This window comes from Pinus tabuliformis, chromosome 1_1 (assembly GCF_031772625.1).
Source record: "Pinus tabuliformis cultivar Carrire ecotype Pingquan chromosome 1_1, CPIR1, whole genome shotgun sequence".
Taxonomy (NCBI): domain Eukaryota; kingdom Viridiplantae; phylum Streptophyta; class Pinopsida; order Pinales; family Pinaceae; genus Pinus; species Pinus tabuliformis.
Window position 1 is genome coordinate 574,367,877 of NC_142297.1, and position 13,886 is coordinate 574,381,762.

A 13,886-nucleotide genomic window follows, 5' to 3' on the forward strand; every position below is an offset into this window, starting at 1 on the left:
TATTCATTTCCTTTTGACTCTATCATCGTTACTGGTAGTACCTCTCTACACCTCACTTGTGCTTGCCATTATTTTCCCTATTATAGCAAAATGGGTATGAGTTGGAATTGTTAGAGTTCTAGAATATTTACAATTTACTAGATTTCCTTTCCTAGTTATCACTGTTTCAAAAGATTTCTTTTTTGTTATGAAATTTAATTATTCGTTTGAAGTTTTCTTTTGAAGATATATCGTAGTAGGTAGAGTAATCACTAAAGAAGCATATGTTACTTCTGGATTTATATCTTCATGATTGTTTAGTCTACAAATTATAATAGTATGCAAAATAACATAGATAACCACGATGTAGATATTATAGTGCAATCTTAATATTTTTGGATTTCTATTCAGTTAGTTTGATACTAATCCTCTACAAGATTCACAGTCATATATAGTTAGTTATGAGTACACAATTTTGTTTTAAATTTCACGGATTATAACGTATTCTTGTTTACTTTATGAGTAAATAGAGTCTGTACCCAGGTTGTTGGCTCAGTTGACTTGGATTGGGGAATAACCCTAGGCCTTTGCTTAAAAGAAAATAAAAATAAAAAAACCCTTATTACATCCAATGTTATGTAAGGGCAACCATAATCATTGCATTCTCCTTTTTTTAGGAAAGAAAAACAAAGAGGGGCCCTCTCTTTACCAAAAACTATCACAATTGCTCATTAATTAACTACAAACCTATTGAGTAGTCAATACAAAAAGTGAAATTAAATAGCACTTACTTGTTTTCTTTATTTGTGTTCAGTTATTTGTTAATCCACAAAATAATTGGGAATGCAACATTCCTTCCAACCAACTAGATCAATATTAGTACTATTTCTCCCCCTTCTTTACATCGAAAATAATTTTAGAATAGTGATCAGTTTAAGTTGATCTTTCAACGATCATCTGACCCCAGCCAGGATTAGTTAAAATTCCATAATCTAAGCATTCAAGCTTCAAATGGACTCCACTGGACAACCAGCTCTGAAATCCTTTAATAACAACAACAATGTTTCAAAATTTCAGTCTTCTCTCTTCTTACCTTAGGGTCATCATTACCCTTCACTTTCTTTTTGAAAGTTTTATTTCTAAAGAACTTCAGCAGGTAACAACCTTGTGTGAACCTCTTTAGTATCGTTTCCCATTTCCTCTTTCGCAGGTAACAACTTTGCTGAGCCTCTTTAGCATTGTTTTCCATTTAAAATCTCATGGTCATCACATCAACATTATGAAATTAGTAAATAGAAATATATCTATATATCAAATATTAAGTTGGTCTTTCCCAAAAGAATGTCTTTTAACAAATTAGTAAATAGAAATATATCTATATATCAAATATTAAGTTGGTCTCTCCCAAAAGAATGTCTTTTAACAAATTAGTAAATAGAAATATATCTATATATCAAATATTAATTTAGTCTTTCCCAAAAGAATGTCTTTTAACAGTAGTAAACCAATATTTACAAACTTACGTTAGTTCTCTCACGCAACTTTTCATGCCTTCATTCGCCGAAGAATAAAAAGTAGGTATCTGACTAAGTGTGTCAGTATATATATATAGTCAAATACCTACATTTCATGCTTTAAAATGCGTGGCAAATATTTCTCAATAAAAACGTCACAGTGGTAATTCCGGAGCAAGCAGGAAAACTGACCAACTGAAAATTTACTAGAAACTATTTTATTTTTGACAGATCTATGAGCTATGCTTTTATTAAAGTACCAACGCAAAGCGAGAAGTGGGAACAGCCATGAGTTCATGTGCCCTCGGTACCGTGAGTCCAGTAAACTTTTCAGGCATACCCAATTCCTGCCCAATCATCTCATCAGGAAGCCTCCAGTTGAAGCAGTGCACTAGCTGCGCCACTGCAAATTCGACAAGAAGCGTTCCCAGCAGCTCTCCCGGGCATCGTCTCCTTCCTGCTCCGAATGGCATCCACTCGAAGTTCTTAATTCTTTTATCCAGGCAGTCCCCATGCATGAATCTCTCCGGTACGAACCACTCCAGATCCTCCCATGACTTTGGGTTCCTTCCGATTGCCCAAAGATTCACCAAAACTTGGGTGTTTTGGGGGATTTCATAGCCCAGCACTTTGCAAGCGTCTATAGAATTGTGGGGAATGGCAAGCGGCCCTGGTGGGTGGAGTCTAAGAGTTTCTCTCACCACAACTTCTAAATAAGGGAGGCTAGGAAGATCAGCTTCACGCACCATGCGCTCCAATCCAACAGCACGTTGCAGCTCGTCCTGAAGCTTGTTGAGCACAAGTGGGTTCCTCAACAATTCGGACATTACCCACTCTATCCCTTCAGACGATGTGTCCGTGCCAGCGGCCAACATATCCTGTCACCATCATCATGATATCTATACAGCATCATATTATTGGAATAGGTTTTCAGATTTAAAATTATGGATGGTTAAGAGGTTTTCAGACACATTTATTATTTAAAAAAAATTGCAGTGTAGACTTAATAATGTTTTACATACATAGAGGACGGCCTTTATATTGTCTCGTGTAATTTGTAACTCCATATCTTTATCTGCAGATGCTGCAAGTAAAACATCTACCAGATCTCGTGGGACATTGGGGTCATTCTGCGCAATGTGTTCTTCTATTATTTTCTCTAGCAACTTGTCTTGAGTGCTGTGGATGTTTTTGAGGCAGCGATTGAGGCCTTGCAAATCCATCCAAGCCAAGTATGGTATGAAATCTCCGATATTAAAATCACCCAGGAGCAGAATGGTGTAGGAATAACAGCAGAGATTGTAGAAGGAATAGCAAGAAAATGGGAGAAGACCAAGGAAAAATGAAACTGAATTTGTATATGCTTTTATTCAAGAATGAATTGTCCTCTACATGGCATTCGATATATTCATGTGAATAGCTACCGTTACATACATAACTAAATTACTCGTTACAAAAAACTGTTTAACTACATTTACCCAAAAAACCGTTGTCAAACTAACAAACTCCACCTTGACAACAATTTTCCCATTCATCATCTCTCCTGCAAGCCAAGAGAAGCTAAACACCACCGCAACTTCTCTACTGTAACTGGCTTTGTGAATATGTCTGCACAATATTCTCGTGTATGGACCTTTTTAAGGGCTACTTTGCCACCATCTATCACATGTCTCAGAAAATGATATCTCACATCAATGTGCTTGGTTCTACTGTGATAGGCAGGGTTTGTGGCCAAGTGAATAGGACTTTGACTATCACAAAGTACACTCACTTTCTCCTGCGTTCTTCCAATTTCATCGAGCAAACCCTTTAACCAGATTGCTTCTTTACTGGCATCTGAAGCAGCTATATATTCAGCTTTGGTAGTGGACAACGCAACCGTGTCTTGAAGCTTTGACATCCAACTAATTGCTCCACCTGCAAGAGTAAAGACGTAACCTGTAGTAGATATTCTTTTGTCCAAATCACCTGCATAGTCAGCATTTACATATCCGCAGACTGATCCTTCACTACCATTAAAGACGATGCAATGATCTCTTGTGCCTCTTAGATATCGAAGCACCCATTTCACTGCTTGCCAATGTTCTTTACCTGGATTTGCCATGAACCTGCTGACAACTCCAATTGCATGTGAAATGTCAGGTCTTGTAGATACCATCGCATACATTAAATTGCCTACCGCATTTGCATATGGTACATGAGACATATACTGCTTTTCTTCATCAGCTCTAGGACTCAAAACCGAAGAAAGCTTAAAATGGGAAGCTAGGGGAACATTAACAGGTTTCACATTATTCATAGAGAACTTTTCAAGTACCTTCTCCACATACTTCTGCTGTGATAACCAAAGCTTACCATTTTTCCTGTCTCTTTGTATCTCCATGCCCAAAATATGTTTTGCTGCTCCAAGATCCTTCATATCAAACGCCCTAGAGAGTTGAGCCTTTAACCTGTTGATCTCTTCCATGCTTTTGCTTGCAATAAGCATATCGTCAACATACAAAGCTAAGATAATAAATATGCCATTGAAACTTTTGAAGTACACACAATGATCATACTCACTTCTTATAAAGTTCTGGCTCACCATGAAGGAATCAAACTTCTTGTACCATTGTCTGGGAGACTGCCTCATACCACACAATGATTTCCTGAGCTTGCAAACTAATCTTCTGCTGCGACCTCGTACAAAACCTTCTGGTTGTTCCATATATATCTCTTCGTTCAAATCACCATGTAGAAAAGTTGTTTTAACATCTAACTGTTCTAACTCAAGATTAAGCAACGCAGTTAGTGCCAACACAGTACGTATAGAAACAAGTTTTACAACTGGAGAAAAAATCTCATGAAAGTCTATACCTTCAACCTGAGAATACCCTTTTGCTACCAGTCTCGCCTTATATCTCTCGATACTACCATCAACTTTCCGTTTCAGCTTGAAGACCCATTTACATCCAACAACACTTCTCCCTTCACGAAGCTCTACAAGATCCCAGGTATTGTTCTTGGCTAAGGAGTCCATTTCTTCTTCCATAGCCTTTTTCCATTTCTCGCTATCTGTATCATCTATCGCTTCCTGATAACAAGACGGTTCCCCATCTTCAGTAACCAAAGCAAAAGATGAAGCAAAATCTTCATACCTTTTGGGAGTTTTCCTTTCCCTTGTTGACCTTCTCAGAGTGACTGGTTGCTGAACTGGTTCAGAAACTTGCACTGGTTCAGAAGCTTCAATGGCTTCCTTTGTGTCTTCAACACCTTTGTCTCCAGAAGTCTCTCCTTCCTTTCGACTGTCACCGAAAGATCTAGCCTCCAACTGAACTCGTTGACACGGCGATACCTGTTCCTGTTCAACTCTTTCAACATTTGATTTTAACAAAGAGGATTCATCAAATGTTACATCTCTACTAGTGACTATCTTCCGCAATGTAGGATCCCACAACCTATATCCTTTCACTGCATAGTCATACCCAACAAGGACATAACATTTCGACTTTGGATCTAATTTTGAACGCTGATTTTTCGGAATAAGAGAATAAGCATCACAGCCAAATATCCCCAAATGAGAATAGTCACAAGACTGACCTGTCCAAACTTCTTCAGGAATTTTACAATCAATCGCTACTGAAGGTGATCTGTTAACTAAATAACAAGCAGTAGATACTGCTTATGCCCACAACTCCTTTTGCAAGTTAGCATTACTGATCATGCTTCTGGCTCTTTCCATAAGAGTTCGATTCATACGCTCAGCAACACCATTTTGCTGAGGAGTATAAACAACAGTTTTGTGTCTAACAATGCCCTCATCCTTACAGTATTGTTCAAACTCAACAGAAGTGAACTCACCACCATTGTCAGTTCTTAGACATTTAATAGATTTGCCTGTTCTTTTCTCTACCATTACTTTAAATTGTTTAAAGACATTGAATACATCAGCTTTCCTTTTTAGCATATAGACCCAAACTCTACGAGAGTAATCATCAATGAACGTTAAAAAATACAATGCACCTCCATATGACATAATAGGGGAAGGCCCCCACAGATCAGAATGAATGTAGTCTAAAACATCTTTACTATTATGATTGCCAACTTTAAATCTTTGTTTACACTGTTTCCCATACACACAATGTTTACAGAAATCTAAATTCAAGGATTTCAGACCGGGAAGAGATTTACGTTTCATCAGTATGTGAAGACCTTTCTCGCTCATATGACCCAAACGCTGATGCCACAGACGAGTACCTGCTTCTTCCTTTTCTGATGCAACCGCTGCTTCACCGACCTGAGTACTTCCTTTTAACCTGTAAAGATTCCCGACCTTTTCTGCCTTCATAACCACAAGGGCACCTTTGAAGACTTTCAAGACGCCATCCTGACCTGTAAACTTATAACCATCTGAATCCAACACTCCCAAAGAGATTAAATTTTTCTTCAAATCAGGTACATGTCTAACACTAGTTAATGTTCTAACTGTGTTATCATACATCTTAATCCTGATATCTCCCATCCCAACAGTCTGACATGACATATTGTTACCCATAAACATAGAACTACCATTTACATTTTCATACGAAGTAAACCAATTTCTATGTGGGCACATATGATGCGAAGCACCAGAGTCTAACAGCCAGCTATCAAAACTTTGAGAGACATTATATTCAGGTGAAGTTTCATCTATCATACACAATTCTTCAGCAGATAAAACTTCGTCTACAATACCTGAATCAGCCTGATTCACTTCGTTCTTCAAGTTTTCGGATTCCTTCCGTTTCCAACAGTCCTTCTTCAAGTGTCCAACTTTACCGCAGTTCCAACATTTTGCCTTACACTTTTTGCCCTTCGATTTCGACCTGGAAGACCCCCTTGGTTTGTCTCCTCTTTCCTTTGAGCGTCCTCTAGCGACCATGGCTTCTGATGCAGTTGTATTAGTGTTGGATTTCCTTCGTACTTCTTCAGACAAAAGAGCTCCCACGACTGATTCAAACTTCAAAGAATCAGCAGAGCTGAAGCTGATTGAGGTTACGAAGTGATCCCATGATTCAGGCAGAGAACACAGCAAGATTATGGCTTTATCTTCTTCCTATATTTTGACTTCCATATCTGTTAATTGACAAATTAGTGTATTAAAAACATTCAAATGTTCTGCAACGCTTGAACCTTCTTTCATTCGAAGACTGTATAATTGTCATTTCAGATAAATTCTGTTGGTTAATGATTTTGTCATATAAAGGTTTTCAAGTTTTTCCCACAAACCTGACGCCGTAGTCTCTTCAACGATGTTGAAGAGAACTTCATCTGCTAGACATAACCGGATGGTACTGAGAGCTCGGGCATCCAAGTCCTCCCAGTCTGAAGTAGTCATGGTTGTAGGTTTCTTAGTAACCCCATCCAATGCCTTGTGCAACCCTTGTTGCACAAGCAGATCCTTAACCTTCAGTTTCCAAAGAGCAAAATTGCTCTTTCCGGTGAATTTCTCCACCTCGAATCTTGCATTCGACATCTTGGCCATTTTCCCTCCTTCCTAGGATTTCAGGCTTTCTAAAAAAAAAATAACTTCCCCAATTCAAACAGAAAGACAAGTTTCAAATCCTTTGTTTCTTGCAAACCCTTTTGTTTTTCTAGTTTCACAACATTCGTGCAAATCCCTTGTAAACTTGTTCTTCTACAATATTTGTAAAAAAAAACAACACCCTTTTCAATCTCTGATGTCTAAAAAAAATTTCTGAACAACTTTTTCAATCTGCTGCTGTCTTTAAAAAAAAAATTCTGCAAACCCTTCCCTTTTTTTTAATATTTTTCTAAAAACCACAACTTGACTTGATTTCAAACTTCAGAAAAAAATTTCTGCTGGAAAAAAAAATCTGGAAACTCCGATCAATACCCGGATTTCACGCAGATCCTACTTGCAGCAACTGGCAGACACGACGACAGCCCTTCACGCCTCACTGGTCTCAAGTAGACGCAGCCACACGCCCAGCGCCACCGGCCAGCATGCATACACAGCCTTACTCTCAGTTTTTTTTTTTTTTTTGACTACGCTCAGCAGGAACAAGCATCAGATAGCAACAACGCAGGTCTTTTTCCGGTGTTTTACACAGCAAACGGCTCAGCAGGAGCACGCATCAGATAGCAACAACGCAGGTCTTTTCCTTTTCCGGCATTTTACATACACAGCAAACGGCTCAGCGGGAGCACGCATCAGATAGCAACAGCGCAGGTCTTTTCCTTTTCCGGCGTTTTACACACAGCAAATCTTCACGCCTACCAGCGCAGGTCTTTTCTTTTTCCGGCGTTTTACACACAGCAAATCTTCACGCCTACGCTCAGCAAAGGTCTTCACGCTTTCAGCGTTCTCCGCTTTCAGCGTTCTCCTCAGTAAAAATCTTCACGCTTATGCCCAATCGCTTGGCTCTCGAGCTCTGATACCACTTGTAGGAATAACAGCAGAGATTGTAGAAGGAATAGCAAGAAAATGGGAGAAGACCAAGGAAAAATGAAACTGAATTTGTATATGCTTTTATTCAAGAATGAATTGTCCTCTACATGGCATTCGATATATTCATGTGAATAGCTACCGTTACATACATAACTAAATTACTTGTTACAAAAAACTGTTTAACTACATTTACCCAAAAAACCGTTGTCAAACTAACAAATGGTTTCCTTGATCATTGCCTTCACTCCTCTATTGCCAATGAAGTCGTGGTCCGAATACTTTCTGCCGAAAGTCATTCTGCAAATTATATTGTTGGTAAGGGTCCACACGGTTTGGCCAATGTTTACTGGATGGTCTGAATTAATAAGAACAGAGCGAATCATAGCAGAGACTTCCTCTTCTCTTATAAAGCGAAAATAATCCAATCTTTTGGAGCTTAGCATTTGTAAAACACAGAACTTACGCATTTGCCTCCAGTAACGGCCATATGGAGCAGAGCCGATGTCCGAATAATTATACAACAAGTAATTACCTGCAATTGATGGAGGTCTGCTGGAAAAAAGCAGATCATGAGTCTTCATAAACTCCCTTGCCATCTCAGGAGAAGAGAGGACTAAGACGAGTGTGGAGCCGAAGTAGAGAGACATGAGGGGCCCGAATTTCAGAGACAGTGCTGCCAGTGCTTGGTGCGGAAGGCCTCTGAGTATATAAATCATACTTCCTATGATGGGCAGCGGGAAAGGCCCAGGGGGCAGCTTCCTGTTTTTTACCCTGACAAAGAAACTCCATGCCACCACCAAAGCAACCAGCGCCGTTGTGAGTCTCAGACAAAACTCAACGTAGTCAACAAGTGGGCACGCATATCCCAACCCAGTCACCATTGTTACTTACCGAGAATACAGCTCCGCCTTCTGGTCTGGTCTTGCAGAGCAGAAATACATATAAGCGGCGTCGAAGTTGATGATAGTGTTAGTTAACATAATTATTTTTCCTACAAGTGAAGGCCAAATGAACCTTCATTCAGTCGTATGTCGATGACTTACACGACAAGTTATGCCGCCACCCTCTTCTCACATGACAAAGTCGATTGGGAATATGTCATAGTTACCAAGTTCGGCCGTACCAGCAAAAAAAAATCGGAAATTCGCTGATTCGGTTCGGTACAGCGAATAATTCGTAATTTTCCAATTCGGTACGGGTCAGCGTTGATTAATTTTCGTCAAAGGTTTCTATCAGTAATGTCGAGCGTCCACTGTGCTGCCACTATGTTGTGGGTCCTGGGTAACTCTTAATTTCCTCGGGAGGTTCACAAGCTGAAGTGCAGAACATTGAACGCATGAAGTTCCTATCATCATCTTAAAAGAGAATAATTTATCGATTAGCGTATTGTTTCGAGCGGAGGATTGTTGAGGTGAACCACTTTCTCTGACGCTTCTTTCAGGACTTATTGAAAGATGGCTTCCGGGCCAGTGTACTCTCATTTACAAGGTATTATTGGGGAACGAGATGGGCAATGCCGACCGACACGACATCCCATTATCAAACAAAGTCGATGGAACCGATCGCAAGACTTAAATCGACTGACACGAGATACTATTCTCAGTCCAAATTCTGTCGGATCAATGCAACACCCATAAAATTTGAATTCCTAAAATGCTGATTTTGTGGGGGCTTTAGGCAATCTCTATCTGCATTAATAACAAAGAGAAAGGTAACGAGTTTGGTTTTATATATATATATATAAAATGTTACAGAAATATTTAGAGCTATCAATTCATAATAAATATCACCATATATATTAAAATTAACTAAGTTATATATTTATTTTAAACTGTTATAATTAATTATAAATGTGACATTATTCATACTTTTAATATCTATTTACTGCATAAAGGTTGTTTTTGTTTTTGTTTTTTTAGCTTTTTAACATTGTCTCTCATTATTAACTTATAATGGTAATTTTCATTAGTAAATAAGAAATTTCGCCAATTGTTGCAAGTTAGGTCATCCCCTCTCAACTCAAAACATTAATCATTGAATTTATGAACGTGGGCTGAAGTAATTTTATAATGGACTGATTGCTAAATTAACGTTGGAAATAAGTAAACATAAATATACTTGGTAGAGAAAGATTTAATGAATTTTCATATAATGATTGCTTATTTAAATTAAAAATAAAAATAAAAATAAATAAAAATAAAAATTAAGTACGTGTAAGATATATAATGTCGAATTTTTTCCGTATTGAATTTTATAGGGTCGAATTTTTTTCGTATCGAATCGAATTCGAATTCGAATTTGGTAACTATGGAATATGTAAAGATAATTGCGATTTCTCGATTGAAAATGTATAAATATAATTGTTATTACTCGATTATAATGACTTTTAAACCATTAAGACTATCTATGAAGACTATCTCTCAACCGATCAAATATAAGCAATTTTAAATCATGTTTTAAAACTCACCCCATGAAAATTAAATGAAATTATTGTTTTTTTTTTTTCCTTCTGAATTATGGTGAAGTTTGATTAATATTAATAAAAAAAAACTAAAATGGCTGTAATTATTTATTATTGCTTTTTCTAAATTATGGTGAAGTTGGATTAATATTCATAAAAAATAAACTGAAATGGTGACTATTGTAATTATTTTGTTTTTAATTTGAAAACAACGAGAAATTGTCTCCATGTGGTGGACCTCTCCATGTGGTGGTCCAGAAAAGCAAATAGTGAGCGTATATATTAGATTATTAGATATTTCTTAATTATATTGTGTAGGATTATAATTAACTTGTAAATTAAATTTTTTATAATTAGAAAAATATATTGATATTTTAATGTTTATAAGATTAAAAATAGTTTATGAAGCGGTTAATATTTGTAATTTTTGTTATTTATTTAGTTTTTAGTTAAATTAATGATGAGCTAACTTAATTTGTTAATAATTTTTTTAGCTTAAAAGACAATGTTAAGAAATAGATGATAACATATTCGTACAAGTGTTATTGGTGTCTTTTAAAGCATCATATTCCAAAATCAAATGTTTTTTTGACTCCATTGCTCCAGAAGTGCAAAAGGTACACAACCATTTTTCTCAAGCTTCTTTAGGTATTTTTCATCATCTCCTTTCACACAGAAGTTGATGTGAGTTAGTTCTTGATTGAGCAATAAGAATTTGTTATTTCCAGATATGTGAGCTCCAATGTATTTTTTTGTTGCAGATCACAGGTGGGGTTCAATTCCTCAACATAGTACTTCTTCTTTCTACCCAATTCATTTCCCCATATAGACTTACAAAACTTCTCCATATCCAAATTCATTTTTTGCATCCATTTGTTGTTTTGTCTCATCCATGATTTTTTCTTTCACTCATGCCTTCATTGAAGATAACTTTAGGCCATCTACCTACTCCCATCTCCTCAATTCTTTTTAAATATCTTATAAGACACACCATAGCAGTTGTTTTGATGGGAGCTGCTCATGTTTCATTCAACATTATCTCATAAGGAATGAAACTTTTTTATTTTGAATTTGCTCATGATCAAGCATTTTTGGATCTACTCAGTTTGTTTCCATTTTGAGACTAGGGCACTGCTAGCTCATAATTCATACCCATATAACATCACTGGAAGAATTGAGTCCAAAAAACACTTTGATCGTTTTTCGATCCCATAACAATGCCTCTCTATATCTATTTTGGAGAGCATATAACGTTTTCCACCCTCCTAAAATTCTCTTCTTTTTGTAGTGCTCCCAATTAAACTTGTTGAAATCAATCGTGAGGTACTTGTACTCCTTTACTTCTTCAAGAATGTTACCGTCAAAGAAGAATGTATGTTGGCCTTGCTTTCTCTTATTACAAACATCTTCCTTTTATTAGAGAAAATCATTATTTTGGTCTTATTGGTATCGAATAAAGTTGAATCCTTATAGTGTAAACAATGCAAATAAAATTGAATCTATTGATGAGAGAGACTCATTCTAGAGCCTGGTATGGGAAATGTATAAGTATGTCCATGCACAATTTGGAGTTGATATGTGCCCCTCTTGAAATAAAAATAAAATATTCTCTAAATACAAAATCATTGTCTGCTATAAAAAAAATGAATATGTTAATTCTCCATATGATGTAATATAATTTCATGTAAAGTAATTAAAAGCAAAAAAAATGTTAAAAAAATAATTTAATATTGTATATAATAAAAATATTCAATATAGGTTATCAATAAAATATTTTAATACCAACTAATCTTGATGTGTTCTTAAAAATACATTAATAAAAAAAAAATCAACTATGTAAAATATTTTAATGTCAACTATATATATATATATATATATATATATATATATATATATATATATATATATATATATATAGTTTAAAAAAAAGTATATATATTGTATAAAGATATTGAATTTTTTTTTTTTTTTTTTTAAATTTGAAGTAGTGTGAGTGTTTTACAGTTTGGTCCTTTTTAGGTATATATATATTTTTGAAATCCAACAATTTTTCTTGGACTTACAAGTTTAAGTTAAGTACTCTATATTGCATTCAAAAGCACTACTTAAGTAATGAAAAATTACACATTGTATTTTGCACTCTCAAAAAAATTTGCACGTGAAGAAATTTGGTCCCTCTAATCTCATGTTAGATTCGTGCTTAACATAGATCTACACTTGTTATTTTGCATGTAATCAAATAAGTTTTGAGATTTTACACTGATTATATATATATATATATATATATAGTTTGTCATGAAGATTCTTTATCTATAAATAATCTTTGTTGCAATTTTATGGTCTAAGATCATAGCTTATCAATACCACATGCATAAAAAAAATTAGAAATCATTTTGTATGATATTTGTTCAAATAACAATTTTTTTAATTAATCAATTTAGTTAAACAAGGAAAAAAATATAATCAATATGGAGATTAATCTTTACCTTTGATTTGTGAATAAAATTGAGAATATTTTATAATATTATGTGAAAATTAAATCTTTACCACATACTTAATAATTATTGATAATTAAATTTAAATTATAAAACATCTATTCCAAAATAGACACACCTACCAACCTAATAACTTGAATTTTTAAAATTTATTAGGTTTCAAATAACATGAATTCTCGCTCTTTAAAAAACTTTCATTTTGGGGGTGAGAGAGGAACTTTCATTTCGCGGGGAAAGAGGTTAAGATTTATGTTGGATGGTAAACGAGGTGTTAAATATAGTGGATGACTTTAGTGCGTTGATATAGAAGCATATATGGTTTAGAAGGGATTTTAATCTTAAATAAAATACTTATTTACAATAATGAGTGGTTACTTATTTTAGGATGCTATTTATTTTACATATGTAGATTTGATATACAATTGATTTTTTTTAAAGAAGAAATATGTAGGAGAGTTCAAGAGGTGAGAAAGTATTAAGTTAAAGAAGAATAGAAAACAAAGTGTTGGATAATTTATTGTCGAACTTGAAAATGAGAATGAAAAGCTCTTTTTGAAGTAAGTATGAAGTAGTTTGGATAGAAAAAGCTAAAAATTTGAAAGAAGTAAGAATGTATGAAGTAGGTTGGATAGAAAGGGTTAATAATTTCTAAAAATGATTTCCTTCATACATTTTTTTTTTCAATTTTTATATTTCTAAGAGGATTATTACTTAGACATGGCATAAGTCAGTGGATTCATCTTAGACCTTAGAGGAATGAATGAAAATTCCTTTGCATGGGATCATTGATGAATCAAAATTTCATAAAACTATTGTCATTAGAGACTCAAAATAGTATAATAAGAGCCTTAATTAAAAACCAAAGTCATGGTAGTAAGGTAAAGAACAAAAAAATACATCAAAGTTCTAAAAGAACTAGCCGAGTTTGAGGACACGAAGTTGTATCAATTCTTAGAGTAGGGAAACTAAATTCAAATGAAAAGGAAAAGCATACACCAATGTGTGTT

At 35.2% G+C, this 13,886-nt stretch overlaps 2 pseudogenes; both read right to left on the reverse strand.

Moving 5' to 3' along the window:
• Nucleotides 1–1,744: 1,744 nt before the first annotated feature.
• On the reverse strand, nt 1,745–2,716 carry LOC149214502 (cytochrome P450 71AU50 pseudogene; annotated as a pseudogene).
• Nucleotides 2,717–8,135: 5,419 nt separating this feature from the next.
• On the reverse strand, nt 8,136–8,804 carry LOC149214503 (cytochrome P450 736A117 pseudogene; annotated as a pseudogene).
• Between the last annotated feature and the right edge of the window lie 5,082 nt (nt 8,805–13,886).